Below are 15,520 nucleotides of genomic sequence, written 5' to 3'. Positions count from 1 at the left end.
ATAATAAACATAATCCAGCATATAAACAGAACCAAAGACAAGAACCACATGTATATTCTCAATAGATGCAGAAAAGGCTTTTGACAAAAATTCAACAGCCCTCATGCTAAAAACTAACAAATTCGCATTGATGGAACGTGACTCAAAAATAATAAGAGCTATTTATGACAAAACCCACAGCCAATATCATACTGAATGGGCAAAACTGGAAAATTCCCTTTGAACACCAAACAAGACAGGGGATGCCCTCTCTCACCACTCCTATTCAACATAGTGTTAAAGTTCCCATTAGGGCAATTAGGGCAAGAGAAAGAAATCAGGGTATTCAGTTAGAAAAGAAGAATAAATTGTCCCTGTTTGCATATGATTGTATATTTAGAAACCCCATTGTTCCCAGCCTCCAAAATCTCCTTAAGCTGATAAGCAACTTCAGCAAAGTCTCAGGATACAAAATTAATGTGCAAAAATCACAAGTATCTTATACACCAGTAACAGACAAACAGAGAGCCAATAGGGAAATGAACTTCCATTCACAATTGCTTCCAAAGAGAATCAAATACCTAGGAATCCAACTTATTAAGGATGTAAAGCACCTTCAAGGAGAACTACAAAACCACTGCTCACTGAAATAAAAGAGGACACAAACAAATGGAAGAACATACCATGCCTATGGATAGGGAAGAATCAATATCGCGGAAAATGGCCATACCGCCCAAGGTAATCTATAGATTCAATGCCATCCCCATCAAGCTACCAATGAGTTTCTTCACAGAATTGGAAAAACTGCCTAAAGTTCATATGGAACCAAAAGAGCCCAAGATCTCCAAGACAATCCTAAGTCAAAAGAACAAAGCTGGAGGCATCACGCCACCTGACTTCAAACTATACTCACAAGGCTAAGCAGTAATCAAAACAGCATGGTACCTGGTACCAAACAGAGATATAGACCAATGGAACAGAACAGAGTCCTCAGTCATCACCACACATCTACAGCCACACTGATCTGACAAACCTGAGAGAAACAAGAAATGGGGAAAGACCTCATTTAATAAATGGTGCTGGGAAATTACAGCCAAGCAGAAAGCTGAAACTGGATCCTTTCCTTACTCCCTTATACTGCACTAATTCAAGATGGATTAGAGACTTTAAATGTTAGACCCAATACCATAAAAACTTCTAGGAGGAAAACCTAGGTAGTGCACCATTCAGGACATAGTGGCATGGGCAAAGACTTCATGTCTAAAACACCAAAAGCAACGGGCAAAAGCCAAACTGACAAATGATCTCATTAAAACTAAAGAGCTTCTGCACAGCAAAAGAAACGCTCATCAGAGTGAACAGGCAACCTACAGAATGGGAGAAAATTTTGCAATCTACTCATCTGACAAAGGGCTAATATCCAGAACCTACAAAGAACTCAAACAAATTTGCATAAGAAAAAAAACAAACAACCCCATCAAAAGTGGGCAAAGGATATGAATAGACATTTCTCAAAAGAAGACATTCATACAGCCAACAAACACATGAAAAATGCTCATCATCACTGGCCATCAGAGAAATGCAAATCAAAACCACAATGAGATACTCATCTCACACCAAAGTTAGAATGGCTGCATCATTAAAAAGTCAGGAAACAACAGGTGCTGGAGAGGATGTGGAGAAATAGGAACACTTTTACACTGTTGGTGGGATTTGTAAACTAGTTCAACCATTATGGAAAACAGTACATGATTCCTCAAGGATCTAGAACTAGATGTACCCATATGACCCAGCTATCCCATTACTGGGTATATAATTAAAGGATTATAAATTATGCTGCTCTAAAGACACACATGCACACGTATGTTTATTGCAGCACTATTCACAATAGCAAAGACTTGAATCAACCCAAATGTCCATCAGTGACAGATTGATTAAGAAAATGTGGCACATATACACCATGGAATACTATGCAGCCATCAAAAGGATGAGTTTGTGTCCTTTGTAGGACATGGGATGCAGCTAAACTACCACCTTAGCAAACTATCACAAGAACAGAAAAACCAAACACCGCATGTTCTCACTCATAGGTGGGAACTGAACAATGAGATCACTTGACTTGGAAGGGGAACATCACACACCGGGCCTATCATGGGGAGGGGGAGGAGGGATTGCATTGGGAGTTATACCTGATGTAAATGACGAGTTGATGGGTGTAGCACACCAACAAGGCAATAAGTATACATATGTAACAAAACCTGCACGCTATGCACATGTACCCTACAACTTACAGTATAATAATAATAAAATAAATTTAAAAAAAAAAAAAAAAAAAAAGAAAGAACAACACAACAAATCCCAGCATTTTTACTACTGGAGTTCACTATAACAGAATCATTGAAGACCGCCAATGGAGAAAGCAATGTATGTGGTAAAACTGTTTCAATCAAAGGGCTGATTAAAGAATTAATTAAATAATATAAAAGAAAAATACATTCTGCGAAGAATCATTTGCCTATGAGCTACTATCTATAACAGATAAATTTTATTTGAAGGAATGCATGGAAACAGGTAAGCATTACAGAACCTTGGATTCAATGCAATCACATTCAATTATACAATGTGGGCCAGGTGCAGTGGCTCATGCCTGTAATCCCAGCACAATGGGAGGCCGAGGTGGGAGGATCACTTGAGGTCAGGAGTTCAAAACCAGCCTGGCCAACATGGCAAAAACTCTGTCTCTACTAAAAATGCAAAAATTAGCTGGGTGTGGTGGCAGGTGCCTGTAGTCCCAGCTACTCGGGCGCTTGAGGCAAGAGAATTGCTTGAACCCAGGAGGTGGAGGTTGCAGTGAGCTGAGATCGTACCACTGCACTCCAGCCTGGGTGAGAGAACAAGACTCCACCTCAAAAACAAACAAACAAACAAACAAATATACACACACACACACACACACATAAAATGTGATCATAAATAATGATTAATCCATGTGCAATTGAAGATGAAATGTTGAAATTTTATCAAGCAGAATTTTTCATGTGAAGAGAATGAGGCATAAAATAAGTAATCCATCATTTGTTACTGACACTGAATCATTTGATGGCTGAACACAAGCACAGATTATAAGTAATTTGAAAATACTTCATTTAGTGTGTGTGAAGCATTCTGAGAGTCTGCTGCTCTTTCAGTGAAACATCATCTTTGTTATTTATTAAAATGGGCATTCACTATGCTGGGCCCTTTCCTACCTTATCTCTGATCATCGCAAGAGCTATCCAATACCTAGGTATTGCAATTTCCCAGGTGATACAATGAAGGAAGCACCATGCACGTTCACCATACTTCACAGCTAAGAAGTAGAAATCAAACCTAAGTCTGTCATTTTCCATAGTTTATATTTCTTCTTTTATTCTGACCTACCTTTTTAATGATTTCCCTAACCGAACATCAGACTCATTTACTGAACATGATTAGAAATAAACTCTTATTGCTAATGCCTGACTTCTTTCTTAAAATAGAGGAGAGACTCAGAGTACCATTTAGAACAAGACACTAAACCCAGGAAAACAATTTATTCATAGCATGCTCTGAGTCATCACTTCTTCTTATAATAATACTGCTATTTTAAGCATTTGTCCCCCCCATATGTGAAAAGTTTCCCATAAGCTATTCATTTGAGTAAGACCCATTGTTAAAATTGGCTCAAAGTTTGAAAATGCCAGTAACCTAGAGAATGTCGGTGGGAAGGGAAGAGGAAACAAAGCTTGCCCTAACTTTTTATTTTTGACACTTATAATACAGATACAAAGCTGGCTGCTAGTTCCATCAGAAAACAGGGCTACAAAGCTGGCTGCAACTAAGGGACTCAGGTTAACGAATAACTTCACTTTCAAACGACATCAAGTGTTCCTTAGATACAGACCATTCAAAACTGTAATTCATTAATAATGTACAAATGGAAAGTAAAGTTGTATTAATGCTAATGAAAGGCTTATATGTTGAACAATAAAGGTTAAAAATCCCGAGCACATTCTTTATTCATTTCCTTACCAACTCACTGTTTTCAGGTCCAATTATTCATGCCCTAGAGAAAAGTTTATCTTTAAAGAAATTGAAGCAACTTTCACATATGAAGGTAAAACTAAACACTATGTTAACTATTTTATGTGCAATAAAAGTAGCTTTTTACCACAGAGGTAAAAAGCAAAAACATTTGAAAGAACAATTTATGTAGTTTAAAACTTATTATATAGAACATGTTAAAAATTACAATAATAATGCTTTGAAGGTAGTATCTATTTATACTCTTCTCACAACACAAATCACCTGGTATTTGATATTTGACTCACGAGTGTCCAGTGATAACTGCAAACATACTTTTTACCCTTTGCAAATTGTCTTGATGAACCTTCTGGTTAAGCAATTGATCAAACTGTCCCACCAAGTCCTATTTCCATTTGGCATTATCCCTCTTGAGTCTGTAACAAGGCCCTCATAATGTTTAGACTTCTCTCCATACTGCATGAAAGTACCTACCCTATTCTAGATTTGTCCTTTTCATTAGACTGTAGACTTCTTGAGGGGAGGGACTGCATCTGTTTTTAAACTCCTAGTATCTAGCAATAGTCATGTGGCATGATTGATGCATAATAAGAATGTGTTCAATAAATAAATTGACAAGCCCTATTTGGAACATACTGTGGTAATCCAAATGAGAAGAGGTTAACCAAGTTAGTAATATTGAAAATGGAAAAGAGGGAGCATTTTCTAGATTTGTTTAGAGAAAGTTATTAAAAGGCTAAATGGCAAGGGTAAGGATAAGGTAAGAGGATAGAACTAAATTTGGATTTATTTAGATAGATGAGATGGGAATACAAAGGTGTGAGACTAAAATGGACAGCAAGTTCAGTGTTGAACACACTTTTGAAATGTCGTTATTATGGAGTCTTAGGGATCATGCATGTTTGAGCTGGACATAATAGAAGAGGAATGCATTATCATTAGGCCAGTTGGCTAAATTAAAGATTGAACAAAATTGTCTAATCAAGCTCAGAACTTCTCCCTCAAACGTATTTCATCTAAATTTATTCCCTTCAAATTAAATCCACATATCAAAATATATATTTCATCAAATATATTAAACCATTCGGAGGAGTATACAGGTTTTCACTTTCAGAATTTATTTGAAATCTATTAAGGAGAAAGATTAATCTTTTTCTATTAAAATGTTTCTAAAGCTCAAATCTTACAGATTAATTTTATAATAACTTAATGCTATCAATCTGGTAAGTTGATGCATTACAATATTTCTTTTAATCATAGCCATGCAAAATTTTTCAAAAGAATGCCCCAAATTCATGTGATAAAGAAAGCACCAGCACATTTCCATATACTACTGGTCACGGTATGCTATTTGTTATTCTTAACCTACAGATTTTATTTTCAGAAAGTTGACATGCCATCTGTCTGATGAAAATAGGCAAAAATCTTTGTTTTGTTGGGACAGCTTTCTTGGATTCTAAGAGCATGTTAGGCTGTTCCTCATGCTATAACAAAATACCCAGGACTGAATAATGTAGAAATAATAGAAATGTATTTCTTACAGTTCTGAAAACTGGAAGTCCAAGATCAAGGTGCTGGCAGATTTGGTTTCTGGTGAAAAGTCACTCTCTGCTTCGAAAATAGAGCTTGTTGCTGCCTTCTCCCGTGGCAGAAGGAGGAAGGACAAAAGGGACTAGGACACCGCTTCAACTTCTTTTATAAGGGCACTAATTCCATTCATGAGGATAGAACCTCATAACTTAATTAGACCCCAAAATGGCTTTCCTTCTAATGCTGTCACATGAGGTATTAGATTCTAATGTATGAATTTTGAGGGAACACATTCACTCAAATCATGGCAAAGGGCTTTGTTTTTTGGTTTTTGTTTTACTTGTTGTTATTGCTGCTTTTTTCTGCAAACATGATAAAATTCGGTCACACTAATAATTTGTATTATTAATTCTCTGTAGGAATCAACTCTTCTAGCTATTTCTTTTTAACATATGAACACACAGTTTCCAGTTCAAAGGACAGTAAGCATTCTAAAGAGAAAAACAAATGAGTATCCTGAGAGAGCTACATCTAGGTAAATATATTCTGCAATCTAAGAAACAACCACTATCTCCATTCTCCACAAGGTCGTCTGTAGGCTGGCCCACTGACAGAGATTAAGCACTTTATAAAATAACTGCCAAATTAATAAATAAGTATCTATATAGTTTTATTTTTGAGGCAACACTATTCTTCACGTTTACTCATATGACTTCTAAAATTTAATTATTAACTTGATTGATGCAAATTCTATGGACTGGGCTGATCTGACCTCCCATTTGATAGTGGCCTCAACCACACGACATGGTTTGACTGACAGTAGGATTTTGCAGTTATTCCCAATACAGAGACTAAAATAGAATTGCACATTAAGGCTTTCTCTCTTCTGCCTTTGCCATTTACAAGAAAAGGACATGCCTGGGCTAACCTCCTCATTCTTACAGAAGAATAAGGAACAATCAGAGGATGCTTGAGCGAACCATCCAAATTACAGCCGTACAAATTAGCCTGCCCAGGTCAATCTTCTGAATCCCACAGAAGCACTAGAAACAAATGTTTACTTTCATAAGGCAGTGATGCATGGTCATTATGTGTTACATGGCAAACTTGGGCCACTGCTGATGTAAGTGCCAACTCTTCAACATGAAGTCCAAAGCTCCTCAGATTTGGTATCTGACTATTTTACTTTTGTGTGCCCTTCCCACCCCCTAATTTTCCACCTCCTCTCTCAGTGTTCTCTCAAGTCTCCGGGATTTCACACTTGCCTTTCAATCTTCCTTCACCGTGTGCCTATTTAGCCACCCAGGACCTACAAATTCTCAAGTGAAATGTACTTTTTTTCCAGCTACTGCTAATGGCCCCTTAATCTAGTTTGTAGCTTCCAGGTTATCCCGAACTCCCTTTGCTAAGAACTATTTAAACATACGACTACTCGTTCAACATCAATTTTCACTGGGCTAAGAGGACAAAGACCTCCAAAAGCACAGACCCTAAGGACTGGAATGTAACAGACAATAACTCTGCTGACTGGTTGATCAAAACTTCTAGAAAATACAGTGCCCATTTGACATCTTGAGGATGGTAGCACAGTAGCAAAGGGTCTCTGGTACACATGTACTGCACTGGGTTGGACTATCCCACAGTGTGTGAGGGGCAGAAATGTCCATCTCTTTCTAAGCGTTCATCATGCAACTCTCACTGTGCAACACACTTCACACACATTTTCTTGTTTACACTTTACCATAACCCTGTGAGAAAAGTGTTATTCACATATCCATTTTAGAGATGAAGAAAATGAGGCTCATGGTGTCTGTGTGATTTGCAGAAGCAACTCCCTGGTTTGCTTTGAGGAATTTGAAACAGAAAGAAAAAGCATGATAAAATTCTAGTTACAGAAGAAAGGACATGTTGTGGTTGAAATAGGATCTGTTGAAATATGGGCTAGCTGGAAATAATGCTCAAATGTTTCAGAATCTCTATCTTATGTTTTATAATTTATTATTTTTAACATGCTATCTCATTTAATTTTCAAATAATGCTGTAAGGAAAAGCAAAGCTATATCATTCCCATTCAATTCATGCAGGTTTGAAGGATAATTCTTTGAGTTACAAAACTTTTATGGAAATCAAAAATGATAATTTAAGCAAAGGTAAACTAAAATATAATGAGAAAAGTTTGAAGTCAGTTATTCTTAATAATAATAATATTAATCCAGAAAAATATAAAATATATCAGAAGCCACAGAAAGAAAGAATAAAAAATTAAAAGATGTAAAGAAGAGGAAAACAAGATATAAAATGTAAGGGTATGAAAAGTATATATTAGCCAAAGACCTTTCGACTCTTTCTTGATTTTATTTTTTCTATATTTGAATTATAAACATAGCAGTGAATTATGTGTTAATTTTCACAGTGCCATATAATGTCCTTGTATATCAAGAAATGAGTAAAAGCCAGGCGCCGTGGCTCATGCCTGTAATCCCAGCATTTTGGGAGGCCAAGGTGGGCGGATCACGAGGTCAGGAGATTGAGACCAACTTGGCTAACAAGGTGAAACCTCGTCTCTACTAAAAATGCAAAAAAAAATGGAATTAGCTGGGCGTGGTGGTGGGTGCCTGTAGTCCCAGCTACTCAGGAGGCTGAGGCAGGGGAATGGTGTGAACCCGGGAGGAGGAGTTTGCAGTGAGCCGAGATTGTGCCACTGCACTCCAGCCTGGGCCACAAAGCGAGACTCCCTCTCAAAAAAACAAAACAAAACAAAACAAAAGGCAGGAAAGTTTATTTTTTATATTAAGCCTCACTAATATATTGCATGGAAACTTGGGTTAATTTTTTGAATGTCATTCAAATTTCAATGTTTAATTTTTTTTTAAATATTTACTTTAGGGCTATCTTTGAAATACTTGAAGATTAGAAAGCAATTACCTGATAGATAGTTTCCCTAAATGTCTGAGTTTTTTTTTGCAATAAATACAATGTTCTTCATTCTCCTAAAAGCAAAGAAGAAATAATGTATCTGAAGATCATAAAAATCACATCAAACAGCTCTCTTTGTCTGTATTGCTGAGCTGTAACACAATTAGAACGAAAAAATAAATATATAATTTTAAAATGCTAAGATTTATGTGAGTACTGTCAGAATTATATTATAATGTGTAGAGTGAAGATTTCTACTTACATAGGAGACATTTCAAGAAAGAATTCATTTTGATGTTTTCAATTTTTTTTACATTTTTAGTAACTGTCTGATGTGAAATAATTGAAAGACTATGGAATAATATAAAATTTAAGAAATAAAGGGTTCATTCTATGTTGAGAAGTTTAAGTGATGGAATTCATGCTGTGATCATATGAATGCTTTATATAAAAAGTCTAAAGATGTATAATGAAGTGTGTGTGTGTGTGCACATGTGTGTACATGTGGGTAATACACTTTTGGGAGAAACAGTAGCTCAGAGCTCCTTCAGTTTATCAAAGCCATGTCAAATATTTTTGAAAATAAAAAGGGCCATATTAACTTCAATTCAAACTTTACCTTGAAACATTCTAGAAATCAGTATTGATTTAAAGGACTAAGTGGATTAGACAGATTAAGGTATTTCATGAATTTCAAATGTTAATGTGTTAACCGTGAATTTAATTGTAAATCAAAATTATTTTGGAAAATAATCAAGTCCTCTAATTTTGTAGAAAAAATATGAAAAACCAGAATGAAGTGATTTCAGCTAAGATCATCTTGATTGTCTGTCTCTTACTGCTCAGAATGTAAGTTTGCAAAATGAAGGTCACTATACATGTGAGTGGGTTTTAACAAACATTTTCCATAACAATGCTTTTAATGCACACTCAGTTAAGGCTAATAATGGACATAAAGAGGAAAGAAACCATAAAATCCTTTTATAATAGTGCACAGTAGCTTATAATCTGTGATAAAGCTCATTCTTAAGACTGTGCCCTTTTACTTCATATTTATTATCTTCATAGATCTGTTAGCCAATCTTGATTTTCAAAAAGTGTTTTTAACAAGCTAAGTATCAGTACTGGCTTTTAAATAAATTGAAGTAAAGAAGCCTTTGTAAGTATTACACCACAGCCATTCTCAATTTCAACTATTAAAATATTAAATAATGATAAAAACAAGCAGACTATAACAATTTGGGGGACCTAGTATTCTAGAGACAAGCAATGATATGAGTAATGCTGTCCTTTACCCATGTTTAAGAGTCAAATTTATGGTGTTCAAATAATCATAATGGATATTTACATAGTATGAATATGAATATTATTTGTGCTACAGTTACATCCCATGGAGACCTGTGACTCCTGAGCTGCAGCAGGAGGAGTAAATGCTATGTCTCAGGTGTGGGATTCCAATGCCTTCATTCTTATTTTTACTACTAACATTCAGGTGTTATTTATTGGATGTCCATATTTATTATAGAAAGAATAACTTTCAAACTTTTTTAGAATCATGGAATTTTGTAAAGCAAAAACAAAAACATAAAAGGGAGGTGCCCATAACAAATATCTCCCTTTTATAGTTTTGTTGTTGTTGCTGTTTTTGGTTTTGGTTTTTACAAAATTCCATGATTCTAAAAAAGTTTGAAAGTTATTCTATAATAAGTCATTGAGGGGAAACATAAACGCCCATTAACTCAGTATTGCCTCCACCTGCTTGCTGCAAGCTGTACCTCAGCTAGAATGTTCTTTCCACTGTGTAAACAAGATTATGGTGGAGCGCGTGCTGGACCTTGATCATGTGGCCCAATCTATTTCTCCAGTTTTCCTCTCCCCACGTACCTCCTGGAACCTTAACTTTGAGTTGTACTGTGTCTCTTTGTTCTACAGTTACACTCTGATAATTTTCTTCCCTCAATTCATAGTGTTATTCTTTGACTTTGTCATCCATGAATGTATTTGTTTTTTCCTCAGTGATAGAGTGGTAAATGCCCAGTAGAGGATAGATTTCAAAAATCTGGAATCTGATTCTGTGAAGAAAGTCAATGGTAGCTTGATGGGAATAGCACTGAATCTATAAATTATTTTGTACCTTATGGCCAAAATATTGATTCTTAATATTCATGAACGTGGAATTTTTTTTTTTCATTTGTTTGCATCCTCTCTTATTTCCATGAGAAGTGATTTGCAGTTCTCCTTGAAGAGGTCAAATTTCATATGGAACCAAAAAAGAGCCTATATAGCCAAGACAATCCTAACCCAAAAGAACAAAGCTGGAGGCATCACACTACCTGATTTCAAACTATACTACTAGGCTACAGTAACCAAAACAGCATGGTTACTGGTACCAAAACAGATATATAGACCAGTGGAACAGAACAGAGGAATCAGAAATAAAACCACACATCTACAGCCATTTGATCTTCAACAAATCTGACAAAAACAAGCAATAGGAAAGGATTCCCTTTTTGTTTGTTTGTTTTTGAGATGGAGTCTCACACTGTCACTCAGGGTGGAGTGCAGTGATGTGATCTCCACTCATGGCAACGTCTGCCTCCTGGGTTCAAGCAACTCTCCTGCCTCAGCCTCCCAAGTAGCTGGAATTACAGGTGCCTGCCACCACGTCCAGAAAATTTTTTGTATTTTTAGTAGAGACAAGGTTTCATTATGTTGGCCAGGCTGGTCTTAAACCCGTGACCTCATGATCTGCCCACCTTGGCCTCCCAAAGTGCCAGAATTACAGGTGTTAGCCACCGCACCCAGCCAGGATTCCCTATTTAATAAATGGTTTTGGGAAAACTGGGTAGCCATATGCATGAAACTGAAGCTGGACCTCTTCATTATACCTCATACAAAAATTAACTGAAGATGGATTAAAGACTTAAATGCATGACTTAAAACCATAAAAAACATAGAAGAAAACCTAAGCAATTCCTTTCAGGTCATAGGCATGGACAAAGACTTCATGACTAAAACACCAAAAGCCATTACAACAAAAGCCAAGATTGACAAATGGGATCTCATTAAACTAAAAAGCTTCTGCACAGCAAAAGAAACTATCATCAGAGTGAACAGGCAACCTACAGAATGGGAGAAAATTTTGTAACATATCCATCTGACAAGGATCTAATATTCAGAATCTACAAGGAACTTAAATTTCTTCTTTTGAGAAGTGTCTGTTCATATCCTTCATCCACTTTTTGATGGGGTTGTTTTTTTCTTGTGGCATCTACAAAACACTCATTTAATTTATGAATAAATCTTCATCGAATGCCTGCTGTCTCCAATTTATGTAGCCAACAAATATATGAAAAAAAGCTAATCATCACTGGTCATCAGAGAAACACAAATCAAAACCACAATGCGATACTATCTCACACCAGTTAGAGTGGCAATCATTAAAACGTCAGGAAACAACAGATACCAGTGAGGATGTGGAAAAATAGGAACACTTTTACACTGTTGGTGGGGAGTGTAAATTAGTTCAACCATTGTGCAAGACAGTGTGGTGATTCCTCAAGGATATAGAACCAGAAAAACGATTTGACCCAGCAATACCATTACTGAGTGTATACCCAAAGGATTATAAATTGAGTACATACCCAAAGGATTATAAATTCTCCTATGAAGACACGTGCACACGCATGTTTATTGAGGCACTATTTATAATAGCAAAGACTTGGAACCAACCCAAATGCCCATCAATTATAGACTGGATAAAGAAAATGTGGCATATATGCACCATGGAGTACTATGCAGCCATAAAAAAGGGATGAGTTCACTCCCTTTGCAGGGACATGGATGAAGCTGGTAACCATCATTCTCAGCAAACTAACACAGGAACAGAAAACCAAACACCACATGTTCTTGCTTATAAGCGGGAGTTGAACAATGAGAACACATAGACACAGGGAGGGGAACATCACACACTGGGGCCTGTTTGGGGGTAGGGGCATGGAGAGGGATAACATTAGGTCAAATATCTAATGCAGGCAGGGGTTAAAACCTAGATGACAGGTTGATGAGTACAGCAAACCACCATGGCACAAGTATACCTATGTAACAAACATGCATGTCTTGCACATGTATCCCAGAACGTAATGTATAATTTAAAAAATTAAAAATAAAAAAAAGAATCGAAAAACACATTTGGAATCTGGATTTTGCCCAGATGGTCTTAATTTCAGTCAAACATTATTTCAGTAGTTTTCTATTCTCAAACACACATGTGATCATTTCTTTCCTTTGTCTCAAACCCTAAATGTATTCCCCTGTTCTTAGAATCACTTCCAATTTCTTAATTGGATCTTTTTTTAAAATCTGGCTCTTAGATACCCATAAACATGATCTCTCATCCCCCTCTTCCCTCAAATTCCATGTCCTTCCTCACTTACAGATATCTGTCTGGGCAGTTTCATCCTGCTTGTCTCAACTTTAAGGAAACGTCTTTGAAGACTGATGTGTATGCTCTCCCATGTCTCACAAGAGACAGCAGGCATTCGATGAAGATTTATTCATAAATTAAATGAGTGTTTTGTAGATGCCACTGCTGAGATTTCTATTTAACTAGGAACTCTATCACTAGATATAATTAATTAATGCACATATACATGTTTAAAAGAATATAATGGCAACAAGGCTATGCTTTTAGCTATGTAAATTAAGTACGGTTAACATTATTCTTTGACATAATAATAATAATACCCTTCTCTAACAGTGAAAAGGCTACATTTTAATAAGGATGAGAATGACAAAGAACAAGCTGAGCTGTATAGTAATGAATTTGGGAGGAAATCACTCAGCAACAGTAAGGGAACTGAAGAATGTATCACCTCCTTATACCCTGCTAATGTAAATGTAAGCATAGGGAGCAGAATGCTATTTAATATGTCTTGTGCTCTGGCAAGTCAAGGGTAATCTTTTACTCTGGGAACTTCCAAGCACAGGTGGTAAGTAATGAGAATTAGCTTGACATTTTCAGACATCCCTCTACATCCACACATTTAGCATACCAGTGTAATCTAAAATCATGCGGACGGACTCTCATTCCCTGAAATAAGAGATGCAGCAATACTTTCCTTCATTGATATATTAACAATACACTATCTGCTTTATATGCAGCTCACTTAATGACCCAGAATAGAGTTCACCGCTTCCCTGGAATCTCTTCTTTATTACAAGACCTTTGGTTTGCTTCTGTAGTAACTTCAAGGTTGGAAGTTACAAGAAGAAGTGCAGAAGGACAAAGCATATTCAGCTAAAGGGTAAACTCTCCTGAATCCAAACATTTAAAAACTGTTGAACATATAGTCTTAGAGATATTTTTCACATTCATATTACTTAGCAAAAATAGACAGAAAATAACTAGATATTATTTATTTTAATAAAACATTGGACAAAGCATGTTTTGATTTGTATGTAACAATTATCTTTTTTTGTCATATTTAAAAATAACTTCCAGGCTTATTTGATGAAGGGGTGCAAGTTTCTTGCAGTAAGCCCAGTTCAGTGGTTTGTCCAGGAATCTCCATTTTTGCTTGTCCTCCTCTTTATGTCTGACATAACTATTAATAGTTCCTACTTTCATTCTCCAAGTATCATAATCTGTGATGGATACTACAATCTCCTTGATTAATGTGTAGATTCCTTTTAGCCTTTCCCAATTCTCAGATTGCCTTGAAGTTAAATGCTTCTAATGATAGAATCAGAAAATAGAACAGTGACTACTATTCCTGAAGGCCTCTGGTGTTTTCCTGAGTATCAAGCTTGGACTGATTAAATTATCATTTCCTATTAAACTGCTTTCCCTGGATGGCATCATAATCATTCACTTAGACTCTCCTGACTACTCACTCATTCCCAGAACACCCAGCAGAAGTAGACAGTAATGCCAGATAGGACATTGGTGTCATGATTTTCTCCTTTATTATACAGAGTCAACAGGACACTGACATAGGTTAGTATTATGCTAGCCTTAAAATAAACTCAGAATAGATTCACATACTCAGAAATATATTCATGTGAATTTTATTTTTCTCATTCGCTAATGTAAGATTCTTGCAGATTCATGTAACAGAGTTTGGTGACAATTCTGGCAATAACATTTTCTTTTTAAAATCAGACTTTGACTTTTCTAGTTAGTGTAATTTGCTTCTAAATTTATTTATAAAATTAACTTATTACTCATTTAACTAATTATTTAATTTATCAAATTAATTTAATACTCAGGAGCCTATCTTGATTTGATGAGCATTTTAATGAAAAAATTAGTAATAGGAATAGTTTATGGCAGTCTCATTTGAGAGTTTTCAAGAGTCATTGGCATTTAAAATTCCTTATTCACAAAGTATTCTTTTGTCATGATGCAAAGGCAATACATTAGATAGCCAAATCTGACCAGCAAATGTGTGCTGTTTAATTTTACCATATTAAAATAAAAATAACTATTAACCATCTTTAAGTAATGTGAGATTTTGCAGGAGAATGCCAACTGCTGGGTCATGAAGATTCACAAGGTGAATGACCACAAGGCTGAATCCTACCTGGATCCCACCATTAGACGTTCATCTTTCCCGAATCAAGCACCCCCAGTGCCTCCTACAGTCCATCTTTCCTACACGTTTGTACCACTGTTTTATTTTGTTGGCATTTGCTTTAGAAAATCCCACACAAGACTTAATTTCTAGATAAAATATGTATGTTCTGGTAAAGAATTATTCATGAATTCTTAAAATTAGTGAGAAGGAACAAATCAATTTATACCCAAGCCATACTTTGATGAAGGAGGAAGTGGAATGGATCTAAGGAACTGAGATCCTCAATGAGAGGGAAGAGAAAGTCTTCCATGGGGACAACGGTCCCAAGTCACAAACTGTAGTAGTGCCTAGAAGGAGATTACCAGTTGAATGGGGGTCAGTTGACCTTTAAGATCACTTCCAATTAAAAATAATGATAATAATGTGCAATGCTTTGGCTTTGTCATTTGTCATTC

General features: G+C 36.1%; 1 protein-coding gene across 1 annotated transcript in view; it reads right to left on the bottom strand.

Annotated features, from left to right (window-relative positions):
• SNTG1 (syntrophin gamma 1) overlaps positions 1-15,520 on the bottom strand; it is an 895,276-nt gene that overhangs the window by 87,725 nt on the left and 792,031 nt on the right. The gene's annotated exons all lie outside the window — the stretch shown is intronic.

The sequence above is a fragment of the Papio anubis genome, chromosome 8 (assembly GCF_008728515.1).
Source record: "Papio anubis isolate 15944 chromosome 8, Panubis1.0, whole genome shotgun sequence".
Classification (NCBI taxonomy): Eukaryota; Metazoa; Chordata; class Mammalia; order Primates; family Cercopithecidae; genus Papio; species Papio anubis.
Note: the sequence above shows the minus strand (reverse complement) of the source record. Positions and strands in the feature narration are given on the sequence as shown.